The following is a 13,857-nucleotide window of genomic DNA, read 5'->3' as shown; positions in this document are numbered from 1 at the left end:
ACTACTCTCTTCTTACATTCCTCCACACTTGAACTGCTGTACCAGACCATGATGCAACGAGTCAGGATACCGCCAACAGTACATCTGTAGAAGCTTGTTTGATCCTTGAGACTGGTCAAGAAAATAACATCATTAAAAATTTTAAATATTGATTTCTTTTATACACACATTGGAAACATGAGAAGATTTCCCTTACACTGAAGAATGTTGAAGCTTATTAAATAATAAAATAAGCTTCACTTACCTCTCTCCCAATAACAAATGTCTCTGAGTTTCACCAAGCTAGTTGCTAAGGATGCCAGAGGTTTCAACTACTGATGATAATGATTGTCACACCTTCTCCAACTGACTGAACTCCTCCTCATCTGTCCATTATTGCCACTTCAGGTAGCTCAGTGGATGGATTGGGGGTGGCGGCGCTGCGAGAGTTCTTCCTGGTGTTAAACAATGCCTGTAGCATTCAGTATTTGAATGAGCCAACTGTGATTTATTCAGGTTGTACCTCCGTCCATTCATTAATATCCATGGATAAATTACCCTGACTGTGAGGTACACGGTCTGTACAATGGTTTGCTGCTCTACTGAATTCCACCAGAGAAACTCAGGGCCATGGGCACCTCAAATGACAGGGCAAGTATCACCACCTTCTAGCCCGGGAAACTGGGATGTCTGTAAAGAGTCCTGTCATCAGCATTGTCTTGGGAATAGAATGTTCAGATCGTAATGTCCGCTTTCTTCTGAGCTGGCTAAACACTCAGATTCCTTCTTCAGAGTCAGAGATATCCACAGCTGACTGAATTTCTGTTGAACCAGATAAAGTGAGTTCTGAAATGTAGCAAAGACATGGAAGTAAATGAAAGAAACTCAATAATGCCTCAGTGAATTGGAAAGTAAATATACTGATTAAATGCATATTGTCTTGATGATCTGACCTTGTTTACTCAGCAGGGACATTGCTTTCTTGGGGTCGTGTCCACAATATCATTGCATTCAGTTTATACATGTGAATCAATCAAAACAGACATATGAAAAATACTTGCAGAATATATTAATCAATAGCACCGATTCTGAATCCATTGTTCATTCTGGTACTAAATTTCAGCAAGATCAATCCGCAGAGACATCAGAGATCTCAACTCTTCTAACAACAATGATCACCACACCCAGTTCATTAGAAGAGAGGGTGCATTGGAGATGTACCGGGATGCTGCCTGGATTAGACAGCATGAGGACTGGTTGACTGAGCTAGGGCTTTTCTCTTTAGAGTGAAGGGGGATGAGAGGTGGCTTGATAGAGGTGTGTAAGATGATAATGGGCATAGATCGAGTTGGTAGCCAGAGAAGTTCTCCCTGATGGAAATGGCTAATACAGTACAAGGGGGCATAAATTTAGAGAGTTTGGAGGAAAGTATAGGGGGGATGTCAGAGGTTAAATTATTTGCACAGAGATTAGCGAGAGCATGCAACACCCCTGCCAGGGGCAGTGGAAGAAGCAGATACTTTAGGGGCATTTAAGAAACTCTCAGATAGGCACATGGATGACAGCGAAACAATGGGCTGTATAGAAGGGAAGGGTTTGATTGATCTTAAAATAAGTTAAAGGTTCAGCACATCGTTGTTGCTGTCGGGAAGGAGGTACAGAAGCCAGAAGGCACACACTCAGTGATTCAGCAACAGCTTCTTCCCCTCTGCCATCCGATTCCTGAATGGACATTGAACTCATGAACACGACCTCACTTTTTATATCTTAACTATTTTATATATATACATTCTTATTGTAATTGATTTACTTAATTTTTTCTCTATTATCATGTATTGCATTGTACTGCTGCTGCAAAGATAACAGATTTCACAATGTATGCCAATGATGTTTACCTGATTCTGATTGCAGGCCAAAGGGCCTGTACTGTGATGTGGGGGTCTATATTCGATGTAAACCAATGCCATCTAATCTGTCCTGAAGAGGGGTCTCAGCCTAAAACATTGACTGCCTCCGCTTTACAATAGATGCTGCCTGGCCTGCTGAGCTCCTCCAGCATTTTGTGTGTGTCACTTTGATTTCCAGTATTGGCAGATTTTCTCTTGTTTGTGATCGGTCATTTAATTTGTCCACCATTCACCCCTTAAGTAAGACACTGGATGGAAATGGGAATGTTTTTTTAACTCTTTTTAAAACACGCATAGCACATTTGGTATAGATTGGCATAATATTGTGGGCCAAAGACCAGTACAGGCAGTATGGTTCAACACTTCCAAAATGGCAGAAAGTGTGAGGGACGCCAGAGTCACAAAGCTGAGATTCACCCAGCAAATTGGAAGAAAATTTCCCCTGTACAGGGTCAAAGTGAACCAGTGACACAGAGCTTAATCTTGTGCCACCATTACTGTGAAATCATACAGTCTGCTTCAGTTTATTAGGATGATTTTGCTTCAGAATGGAGAAGGATACTTGGCAAACAAGGCCAGGTAAATGCAGCCTTACAATCAGTCAATGCAGTGAAAAAGAAATCCCAGCAAATTAGGCAAATTATCACAAGTTGACTGATTAACCCCATCGGCAGGTAGAACTCACAGAGCTGAGTTTGGAAATATCCCTCCCATACTCCCTCCTTCCCACCTTTGCTAACGATCTTGCATTCAGCCTCGTGAATCAATAGGATAGTCACAGGATAAATGGTGGAGACATCAGCAGAACATTTTTTAAAAATCAATAATTCCGAGACTACATTTGTGTCCAGAGTGGAACTCAGTTTCTCAGGACAAAAATAACCATATAACCATATAACAATCACAGCATGGAAACAGGCCATTCCGGCCCTCCTAGTCCATGCCGAACTCTTAATCTCACCTAGTCCCACCTACCCGCACTCAGCCCATAACCCTCCACTCCTTTCCTGTCCATATACCTATCCAATTTTACCTTAAATGACACAACTGAACTGGCCTCTACTACTTCTACAGGAAGCTCATTCCACACAGCTATCACTCTCTGAGTAAAGAAATACCTCCTCGTGTTTCCCTTAAACTTTTGCCCCCTAACTCTCAAATCATGTCCTCTCGTTTGAATCTCCCCTACTCTCAATGGAAACAGCCTATTCACGTCAACTCTATCTATCCCTCTCAACATTTTAAATACCTCGATCAAATCCCCCCTCAACCTTCTACGCTCCAATGAATAGAGACCTAACTTGTTCAACCTTTCTCTGTAACTTAAGTGCTGAAACCCAGGTAAATCATTCTTTTTCCTCAATTATCTAACACCTTCCACAAATGTGCACATCCCAAAGAGTTTTACAGCCAACAAAGTAATTGTACAAGTGTTGTCATGGCGGCAATGTGGACAGCTCCTTTTAGAAATTTATCTCCTTCTGCCTGCATTTGGGGTGTTGTGAGCAGATTTGGGTCTCTTATTAGAGGAAGGATGTGATGGCATTAGAGAGGATCCGGAGGAGGTTTATGAGAGTAATCCCTGGAATGAAGTGTTACTAGGAGGAGTGTTTGATGGCTCTGGGTCTGTACTTGCTGGAGTTTAGAAGAGGGAAGGAGAATTCTCATTGAAACCCATTGAATATTGAACGGCCCAGAAAGAGTGGATGTGGTTGGGATGATTCCTGTAGTTGTGTGTGTGTGTGTGGGTGGGGGGGGGGGGGGGGGATGGAGTCTAAAACCAGAAGACACAGCTTCAGAATAGAAGGATGTCCCTTTAGAATAGAGATGAGGATGAATTTCTTTAGCCAGAGGGTGGGGAATCTGTGGAAGGCAAGTCATTTGGTATACTCAAAGCTGAGGTTGATAGGTTTTTGATTAAGAATGGTGTCAGATGTTACAGGGAGAAGGCAGGAGGAATGGGTTGAGAAGGATAATAAATCAAACATGATGGAATGACGGAGCAGACTCAATGGACTAAATGGCCAAAGTTCAGCTCTTATGTTTTATGGTCTTATGATAAGGACTAGATAAGCTGCTTTAGTGATGTGGGTTAAACAACACAAAGAGAGGCAGCCAGCCAACTCTTTGTGGACTGCGCACTCACAGAGGGGGTCTGGAAAAGGATGCAAGTGTCTTGACCCAGCTCATTCTGAGCAGCTGCCCTAAAGAAGATTCTCTGGTCTATGGGTCGTTCCCAGGATTGCATGCAGAGATAAACAAGTACTCACCAACTCGATGATAGATCCAATTGTTGGTCCTTCAGTGCAATGAAGTTGTCCACAACGAGAGTGGTGAAGTCAGCCAGTTCCATCGCGGTTACACCATGGACATCTACAAGAGGCGATGTGTCAGCAAGATGACATCCAGCCCACTTCTTCTCATTGCTGCCATCAGGCAGGAGGACAGGAGCCTGTAGACTCATGCCTCAAGGTTCAACAACAGCTTTTTCCCTATTGCCATCAGATTGTTTGACCGACTGAAAAAACCTAATTCTACCTCAGACTACATTTCCACTGATGTCGTTGCTTCTTATGTCTTGCATGCATGGTATTTGCAGCTGGACCTAACTGCAAAGTCTAGATAGGGACGTAAGATAGGGTTTGAAGAGTAGGTGGATACTATATAGCTTCCCTATAGTGAACATACTACTAGATACCTATATTGCACAGGGCTTTAACTCTTACATAGGAGCAGAATCAGGCTATTCAGCCCATCGAGTCTGCTCCTTCATGGCTGATTCCTCTCAACCCCATTCTCCTGCCTTTTCCCTGCAATCTTCTCCAGAAGAGATCCCAATGTATCGGAAATCTGAAATCTGACTTTAGGGCTTTGCGGACAGAAAATTCAATACAATTACAACTGTAAACAACTTGGCTGCCACAATTCCAATGACATGTATCCCCTTGTATTAAACGGACTCTTGTCCTCACAGTTTACCTTGTCATGGACTTGCACTCTGTTTTCTACCTGCACTGCACTTTTGAAACTGTGACACTTTATTCAGCATTGGGTGATTGGTTTTCCCTTCCACTATTGCAATGCACTGATGCGATAAAATTATCTGTATGGATGGCATGCAAGACAATGTTTTCCACTGCACCTTGGTGCATGTGACAATAATAAACCAATTTACCTCTGTCACTCTCACACTGTCCTACAGCGACAGGAATTGTACATAGTGCCCTAACTGATGCTATACAGACTCAACAACACTCCCCTGCTTCTTTATTCTCTGCCTTGCTTAGTAAGGGCAAAAATCAGTCCAGAGTGATGCAAGTCTATATCATGCTTTACTGGCTGTCAGATATCAATATCATCAAAGCCCAGCCAAGTTATTAATGTCAACCCAGAGTAGTATACAGTGATGAAGTTTCGCTCAATGATATAAACTGTTGAATTTATTAGATTTTAAAAGTGTCACTAAATTGAAAAATCTCTCCTTCATCCTTCTTTTCCCAGAGTAGTGCATATAACTAGACCGGATAAATGACTGGGAACCTTAAACTTCTTTTATTTTGTTCTTCAGTGGCTCCAAGCGTAGTAAAGCTAATTGCAAAATCAACACAGTTTAATGTGCATGGCCTTACAGCTCGCTTGTCTTTCTACATGGCACACCTAACCTTTGGTCAGAAGGTCAGAAGATGTGGGTATGAAGATCACTTCAGAGACTGGAACGCACATCGTGCAGGAGCGCTGTCCTTGGGAAATCGAATATAGAACATAGTGCAGGAAAGTAGCACACAAGAACAGGCCCTTCGGCCCACCATGACTGTGATGAACACAACACAAAATTGAATTAAATCTCTCCTGCCAGTGCATGAACCATATCCTTCCTTTACCTGCATATTCATGTGCCAATCTAACATCTTCTTAAATGCCTCTATAAAAACTGTCTTCACCACCACTGCCAGCAATGTTAACCAAGAACCTGTTTACTTCTTGCTGCAATGTGTAAAATATCAGTGATTGTTGTTCCTTTTTATTTCAAAAATAAATATTTATTCATATTATATAGAAGTATAAAACACAGAGCATGACTCTGTTTATGACTGGCAGACGAAGGGTCTCGGCCCGAAACGTCGACAGTGCATCTCCCTACAGATGCTGCCTGGCCTGCTGCGTTCCTCCAGCATTTTGTGTGTGCTGTTCTGTTTATGACTGTAATGTTGATCAATCTAGATATTCACAGTTCCATACTTTGGCAGTTTCAGCTCATTCTGTGTAGAAAGCAACATTGCCACTCATGTAGCATCCCGGAGTGATGTGACACTGAAGTGCCTGAGAAGTTTTACACAGGAATTAGCTCTTAAGTTCTTGTTGAGGCAGGACACTGGACTGCAGTCCTTCCCTACAAAGCCTTTACATTTACTGCATCAAGATTCAATACACACCTCAGCATTATTTTCGTGCCCAGTGGCACTCTCTGAGAAATCACACCCTCTGTGTTAACAGTGTGCGCCATTTACAACTTTCACTGCAATTACACTCTGTGACTACTTTATTACACCTGAACAGCTGCTCATTAATGCAATTATCTAATCAGCCAATCATGTTGCTGCAACTCGACACATAAAAGCATGCAGACACGGCCAAGAGGTTCAGTTCTTGTTCACATCAAACATCAGAGAAATGTGATCTAAGTGACTGTAATCATGGAATAATTGTTGGTGCCAGACAGGGTGGTCTGAGTCTCTCAGAAACTGCTGATCTCCTGGGATTTTCACACATGGTAGTCTCTAGACTTTACACAGAATGGTCCGAAAAGCAAAAAGGATCCAGTGAGCTATTGATCTGTGGGTAAAAATACCTTGTCAGTGAGAGAGATCGGGGGGAAGGCCAGAATGGCTCATGCTGACTGGAAGGTGACAGTAACTCAGATAACTATGCATTATAATAGTGGTGTGCTGAAGAGTATCTTTGACCTCGAAGTGGATGAGCTACAGCAGTGGAAGAACTTGAACATACACTCAGTGGCTACTTATTAGGTACAGGAGGTACCTAATGAAGTGAACACTGAGTGTACTATTTGAGTGGTTTTCCCTCCCTACCAAGGAAGAGATACTTCTAGCTAATAAAATAACTTAAACACAGTTTATTTTTAATTACACGTATTCAACTTTAGACAAATAGTTCTTAACACACATATAAAACTTACACAGAGGATCCCTGATTTGTAAAAGGTTACTGATTTTCAGAAGGTTTATAAACTGGAAAGGATTTCCTGACTCAGGTACAGTTCTTAGAAACTAAAAGAACATACCAATGAGTTGCATATGAATGAGTCATCCATCACAGAAACTGAAAGCTGAGGAATGAATTCTAGTTCTTTCCGTCAACCTGTCTTTCCGACATTCTCCTTATCATTCCACAGTTCTTTCTAACAATTACAGTATGCTGTTTTGCTAGTAGTTGACATTACCTGCATGTGTTGTTTTTCAGATACCTTAGCTGGGACAAAGTAATTCACAAAGATAGTCTAAAACTTCCGGGGACAGAGATCCCAGTTAACCCAAATTAATGTCATGAGGACTGACTCTTTCAATACTCAAATATCCCAACTACTAATTGATCAACTATACTCGTGACCATGTTTGATGTGCTAAATGACAACATCAATCTGGTCTGCAATCTTCCTTGAACTCAGTCACAACAGTCCAATTAACTTGGACAAAGTTGTCTGATTTGATGTAAGCCAAATAACATAACCTCATTGTTTTACGTTGATTAAACATTGGCCTACAAAACTTCACTGTTTATATGTTTGCAACAAGATGCTGAGCAAAGAATATTGGTTAGAAGTTTGACCTTGTCAAAAATAACTCTGACCATCTAGAGAGGTCACGTTGAAGAGCTAAAAAACTGAGGTTAGTGATAAGCTGCTCGAACCCTAGAAAATGAATATCCGTCACAGAGTAAGTTCTCTAAAACAGGCAATTTATTTTTTATACATACTGTACGTTAGCTGGTTAATGATTGGCAGAGGCATTTAGGGTGAATCCTCTGCATTTAATTAAAGTAATGCCATTAAATGGGCAGAGAAAGCCTTGATTAAATATCTCAGCAAAAACAATGTGCAAACTCCACACAGACAGCATTCAAGACTAGGACTGAACTGAGGGCTCAGAAGTTCTACTGGCTGAACCACTGTGCCACCCCAACAGATATTTGGCTACCTTGTCACTTAAGCTTCATTCTTAGTTCTACCCCAGACACATCCTCAGATAGTCTTCACCATGGACAGAAACAGCACATTTCACTGTATGTTCCAATGTTTCAATGTAAGTGAGACAAATGAAGTGAATCTTTAAGATTGTTCAATAAGATGCCACATAAAAGACTTGTTCATAAGATAGGGATGCATAGAGTTGGGGGTAATGTATTAGCATGGATAGAGAATTGGTTAGCCAATAGAAAGCAGAGAGCTGGGATACATGGGTGTTTCTCTGGTGGCAATCAGTGGTGAGTGGTGTGCCACAGGGGTCGGTGCTGGGTCCGCAACTGTTCATGATATACATTAACAATCTGGAAGAGGGGACCAAGTGTAGTGTATCTAAGTTTGCTGATGACACTAAATTGAGTGGAAAAGCAAATTATGCAGGGGATACAGAGACTCTGTAGAGGGATAGGGATATGGATAGGTTCAGAGAGTGGGCAAGGGTCTGGCAGATGGAGTCCAATGTTGCTAAATGTGAGGACATCCACTTTGGAAGGAAAAATGGAAGATTGGATTATTATTTAAATGGTAAAAGATCGCAGCATGCTGCTGTGCAGAAGTTATGTTGCAATTGTACAGGGTACTGGTGAGGCTGCATCTGGAATACTGCATTCAGTGCTGATCTCCTTACTTGAGGAAGGATATACTGGCTTTGGAGGCAGTGCAGAGGAGGTTCACCAGGTTGATTCCAGAGATTAGGGTTTACACTATGAGGAGAGATTGAGTCGCCTGGAACTATACTTGCTAGAATTCAGAAGGATGAGAGTGGACATCATATAGAAATATATAAAATTATGAGAGGGATAGATACGATAGAGGCAGGAAAGTTGTTTCCACTGGTAGGAGAGTCTAGAACTAGGGAACATAGCCTCAAGATTCAGGGGAGTAAATTTATGACAGAGATGAGGAAGAACTTCTATTCCCAAAGAGTGGTGAATCTGTGGAATTCTCTGCCCAACGAAGCAGTGGAGGCTACCTCAGTAAGTATATTTAAGACAAGGTTCGATAGATGTCTGCATAGTAGGAGAATTAAGAGTTATGGGGAAAAGGCAGGTAGATGGAGATGAGTTCATGGTTAGATCAGACATGATCTTATTGAATGGCGGAGCAGGCTCAACGAGCCAGATGGACTCCTGCTCCTATTTCTTATGATTTTATGTTCTTTATCTCTTTTCATCAATGAGAGACAGCAAATCTATACTGCAAAAGAAAATGCAAAGCTTTATTATAATTCTTGTGGGTGAGAGAGTGTGTGTGATTGCAGTTGTTTGCATCACTGGTAGTACTTAATAACAGACACAATTGGTTGCTGTCTGCCAGATATCAGATACTTGTGAGATTGCCACTCAAGAGCTGTAGAGGCTCAATATTAATGAGGCAGCATAGGTAGAATCCTCTCCACATCCCCTAAGGTAGATGCTGGTGCCAGCAATCGAGAGGGTGCATGAGATACTCATGACTAAAGGAGAAGCCCCTTGGAATTTACACTGTCCTGAAGATCATAAGCCACAGCTGTCATGGTCCCTTCTGGCAATCCCCCACCTGGCTATTTACCTCAGGAATTGGGCCTCAATCCCCTCGCTTAGTTCCCAATCATTCCCAGGTTCCACTGACCACACACACCTGCTTTCCATCAGCAAATGCAGTATAAAAACCCTGTGATCACAACAAGGAGCTGCCAGTTCGTTGGTTGACTCCGGTGTGAGTAACCTTGTTTCATGGTTCTTAGGACTGCCAGTTCTAAGTCTAGCATCGCTCCTGGATACCGATTCCATGATCACTACGTCAAGAACACCTCCTGACTGCCTCCGCATCTGTGTCCTGCACTTAGATTCATCCTCAGCCTCGTCCTTGCAACAATAGCAGCATAATTAGGCCTTTCTAACCATCAAGCCAGCTCCGCCATTTGAACACGTCTAATTTATCATCCCCCCTCAACCCCTTTCTCCTGATTTCTCCCTGCTACCTTTGACAACATTATTAATAAAGAACCCATCAACCTCTGCTTCAAATATACTCTGTGACTTGGCCTCCACAGCTATCTGTGGCAATGAATTCCACAGTTTCAATACCCTTCGGCTAACGAAGCTGCTTCCCATCTCTATTCCAAGTGGATGTCGCTCTTTTCTGAGGATGTGCCCTTTGCTCATAGACCCACTACTGGGAACATCCCCATGTCCACTGTATCTAGGCTTTTCACTATTCAACAGCTTTCAATATCTCCTAAGCTCCAGTGAATCCAAGCCCAGATTCATCAAATGCTCTTTATGTATTAACCCTTTAATTCCTGAGATCATTCATGTGAACTTCCTCTGGAACCTCTCCAATACCGGAACATCCTTTCTTCGACAACAGGCCTAAAACTGCTCACAATACTCCAGATGTGGTATGACCTATGCCTTGTATTCTTGGTTTTATATCCTAGTTCTTTTTGAAATGAATGCTAATATTGTGTTTGCTTTCCTTACTACTGACTCAACTGCAGGTTAACCCTTAGGGTATCTTGCATGAGGACTCGCCAGTTCATTTGCACCTCTCATTTCTGAATTTTCTCTTCCCGTTTAGAAAATAGTCTAAAACTTTTATTCCTTTTACCAAAGTACATGAGTGTACACTTTCCTACCATATATTTCATCTACCACTTTTTTGCCCATTCTCCGAATCTGCCAATGTCCTTCTGCATAATCCATGCTTCTTAACACTACCTGCTCCTCCATCTATCTTTGTATCATCCTCATACTTGGCCACAAAGCCATCAATTCTATCTTCCAGACCATTGACATATAATGTGAAAAGAAATGGTACCATAACCAACCCCCATAGGACACCACTATTCACCAGCTGCCAACCAGAAAAGACCCCTTTTCTTCCCACTCTCGGTCTCCTATCAGTCAGCCAATCTTATCTGCATTATTCTAGTATCTTTCCTGTATTACCATGAGCTCTTATCTTGTTTAGCAGTTCCATATGTGGCACCTTGTCAAAAGGCTTTCTGAAAACCCAAGTAAACAACATCTACTGACTCTACTTTGTCTATCCTGCCTGTTACTTTCTCAAAGAAAATCCTGCCTTTTCTCCTTGGAGTGACGGAGTATGAGAGGTGACCTGATAGAGGTGTATAAGATGATGAGAGGCATTGATCGTGTGGATAGTCAGAGGCTTTTTCCCAGGGCTGAAATGACTGCCTCAAGAGGACACAGGTTTAAGGTGCTGGGGAATAGGTACAGAGGAGATGTCAGGGGTAAGTTTTTTTACGCACAGCTGCTGGCAATGGTGGTGGAGGCGGATACGATAGGGTCTTTTAATAGACTTTTGGATAGGTACATGGAGCTTAGAAAAATAGTCAGCTATAGGTAAACCTAGTAATTTCTAAGGTAGGGACATGTTCAGCACAGCTTTGTGGGCCGAAGGACCTATATTGTGCCGTAGGTATTCTATGTTACTAGTTTTTGAGCAAGGCTTCCCCTTTAGAAAATCATACTAACTTTGCCTGTTTATCATGAGCCTCAATGTACCCTGAACCCTTTTCTTTAAGAATAGACTCTAACTTCTTGCCAGCCTCTGAAGTTAGGGTTACTGGGCTATAATTTCCTGCCTTCTGCTTTTCTCCCTTCTTAAACAGTGGAGTGACATTTGCAAATTTCCAGTCTTCCAAAACTGCCAGAATCTAGTCATTCTAGAATGATTTCTACTAATATCTCCACAATTTCTTCATGTCCCTCTTTCAGAACCCTGGGGTGTAATCCATCTGGTCCAGTTAACTTTTCTAGCGTCAGACCACTCAACTTCCCAAACACCTCCTCCTTAGTAGTAGTGGCTTCTCCTTAGTAATAGTGACAAGGTTAATTTTCTTTGTAACCTGTTCCCCAATCCCACTTCCATTTCCTTTGAGGATATACCTTTCCCCAGCACACTGGTAGTATAGTTATAGAGTCATAGAAAAGCACAGTGTAGAAAGAGGCCCTTCAACTTATCTAGTTCATGCCAAAACTATTTAAACTGCCAACTCTTATCGACCTGCACCGGGACCATAGCCCTCCGTACCCCTGCAATCCATGTACCTATCCAAACTTTGCTTAAATGTTGAAATCAAGCTTGCATGCACCACTTGCACTGGTAGCCCTTTCCACACTCTCATGGCCCTCTGAGTGAAGAAGTTTCCCCTCATCTTCCCCCGAAACTTTTCACCTTTCATCTTTAACCCATGACCTCTGTTTGCAGTCCCACCCAACCTCAGTGTAAAAAGCCTGCTTGCATTTACCCTATCTATACCCCCCCATAATTTTGTATACCTCTATCAAATCTCCTCTCAGTCCTCTATGTTCTGAGGAGTGAAGTCCTAATCTATTCAATCTTTCCTAATAACTCAGGCCTGCCAGACCCAGCAACAGCCTTGTAAATTTCCTCTGTGCTCTTTCAAACCTATTTACATCTTGCCTGTAGGTCGGTGACCAAAGCTGCACACAATACTACATATTAGGCCTCAGCAATATGTTCAACAACTTCCACATCATATTCCATCTCCTGTACTCAGTACTTCCATTCTTGACGGCCAATGTACCAAAAGCTTCCTTTGCGACCCTATCTACTTGTGGCGTCATTTTCAACAAATTATGGACCTGTACTCCCTGATCCCTTTGTTCTACTGCACTCCTCACTGCCCTACAGTTCACTCTGTAAGACCTACCCTGGTTGCTCCTGTCAAAGTGCAACACCTTGTACTTGTCCGCATTAACTTACATCTGCCATTGTCCAGCTGATCGAGATCCCTCCCCAACCCATGATAGCCTCCCTAGCTGTCCACTACACCCCCAATCTCGGTGTCATTCACATATCTGCTGATCTAGTTAACAATGGACCCCTGTGGCACTCCACATAATTTGCAATGTCTTAATAACCTGTGTGTTTTTGAGGTTCAGAAGGGAGCAGCTTCATCGGAGGGAAACTCACGTGAAGAAGGTGAAAGACAGCATCAGAGGCCAGGATTGAACTTCTAGCACTGAATGCTGCACCACCATCACTCATTGCCAGAGAATCAGGAGGAGGAGATCCTGGATGAGGAGGGTGTCTTGCATCCACTGGGATCAAGCTTGCCTTCGTCTCCTAGGTTGAATGTTGTGCTTCTTCTGGATCGATATAAGAAAAATCTCTCACTCAGCGTCAGCAAAACCCAAGAGCTGGATACTGACGAGAGGAGGAAGATACCAGAGGTCACTGCGTCATTGCTGATTAACTGGACCATGACAACTTGCACCCTTTCCTCAATCATCCTTCCCTAGCACAAGGAGAACAGCCTGGCCCCTAGCACCACACTCTCATCAAGTCTGAACAAGGAAATACCATTTTTATGCAGAAGTTGACCAGTTGTATACAAATATAGATCTAAGAGAAGCTTTATGCACTTCTGAACTCCATCATTTGCATATTTACGTACCAGTCATAATACACAGTTCAGGTGTTAATAACTTACGTGTTTTACGGCCAATAATACTTAAGAATTAGTAAAGTAACTGTCCAATATTAAGTGTTGTCCCTGAATCACAGTTTGTCTTCTTTTGCACATCAGTCTGTCTCTGTTTATGCATAGTTTTATCATAAAATTCTATCGCAGTTTTTTTCTTTCTCTGTAAATGGCTACAAGAAAATTATCTCTCACTTAACATTAGCAACACCAAAGAGCTGATTATTGATCATAGGTAAACACATTGATAATAA

General features: G+C 42.2%; 1 long non-coding RNA gene across 1 annotated transcript; it reads right to left on the bottom strand.

Annotated features, from left to right (window-relative positions):
• Positions 1-201: 201 nt before the first annotated feature.
• LOC140737685 (uncharacterized) lies at positions 202-13,255 on the bottom strand. Its single transcript, XR_012101227.1, has 3 exons — positions 13,093-13,255; positions 4,157-4,259; positions 202-825 (listed from the first exon to the last, which is right to left on the bottom strand). It is a non-coding gene; the product is annotated as an uncharacterized lncRNA (long non-coding RNA).
• Positions 13,256-13,857: the final 602 nt, after the last annotated feature.

This window comes from Hemitrygon akajei, chromosome 2 (genome assembly GCF_048418815.1).
Source record: "Hemitrygon akajei chromosome 2, sHemAka1.3, whole genome shotgun sequence".
Classification (NCBI taxonomy): domain Eukaryota; kingdom Metazoa; phylum Chordata; class Chondrichthyes; order Myliobatiformes; family Dasyatidae; genus Hemitrygon; species Hemitrygon akajei.
The sequence above is the reverse complement of the archived record's forward strand: the minus strand, read 5'-3'. Positions and strand labels throughout refer to the sequence as shown.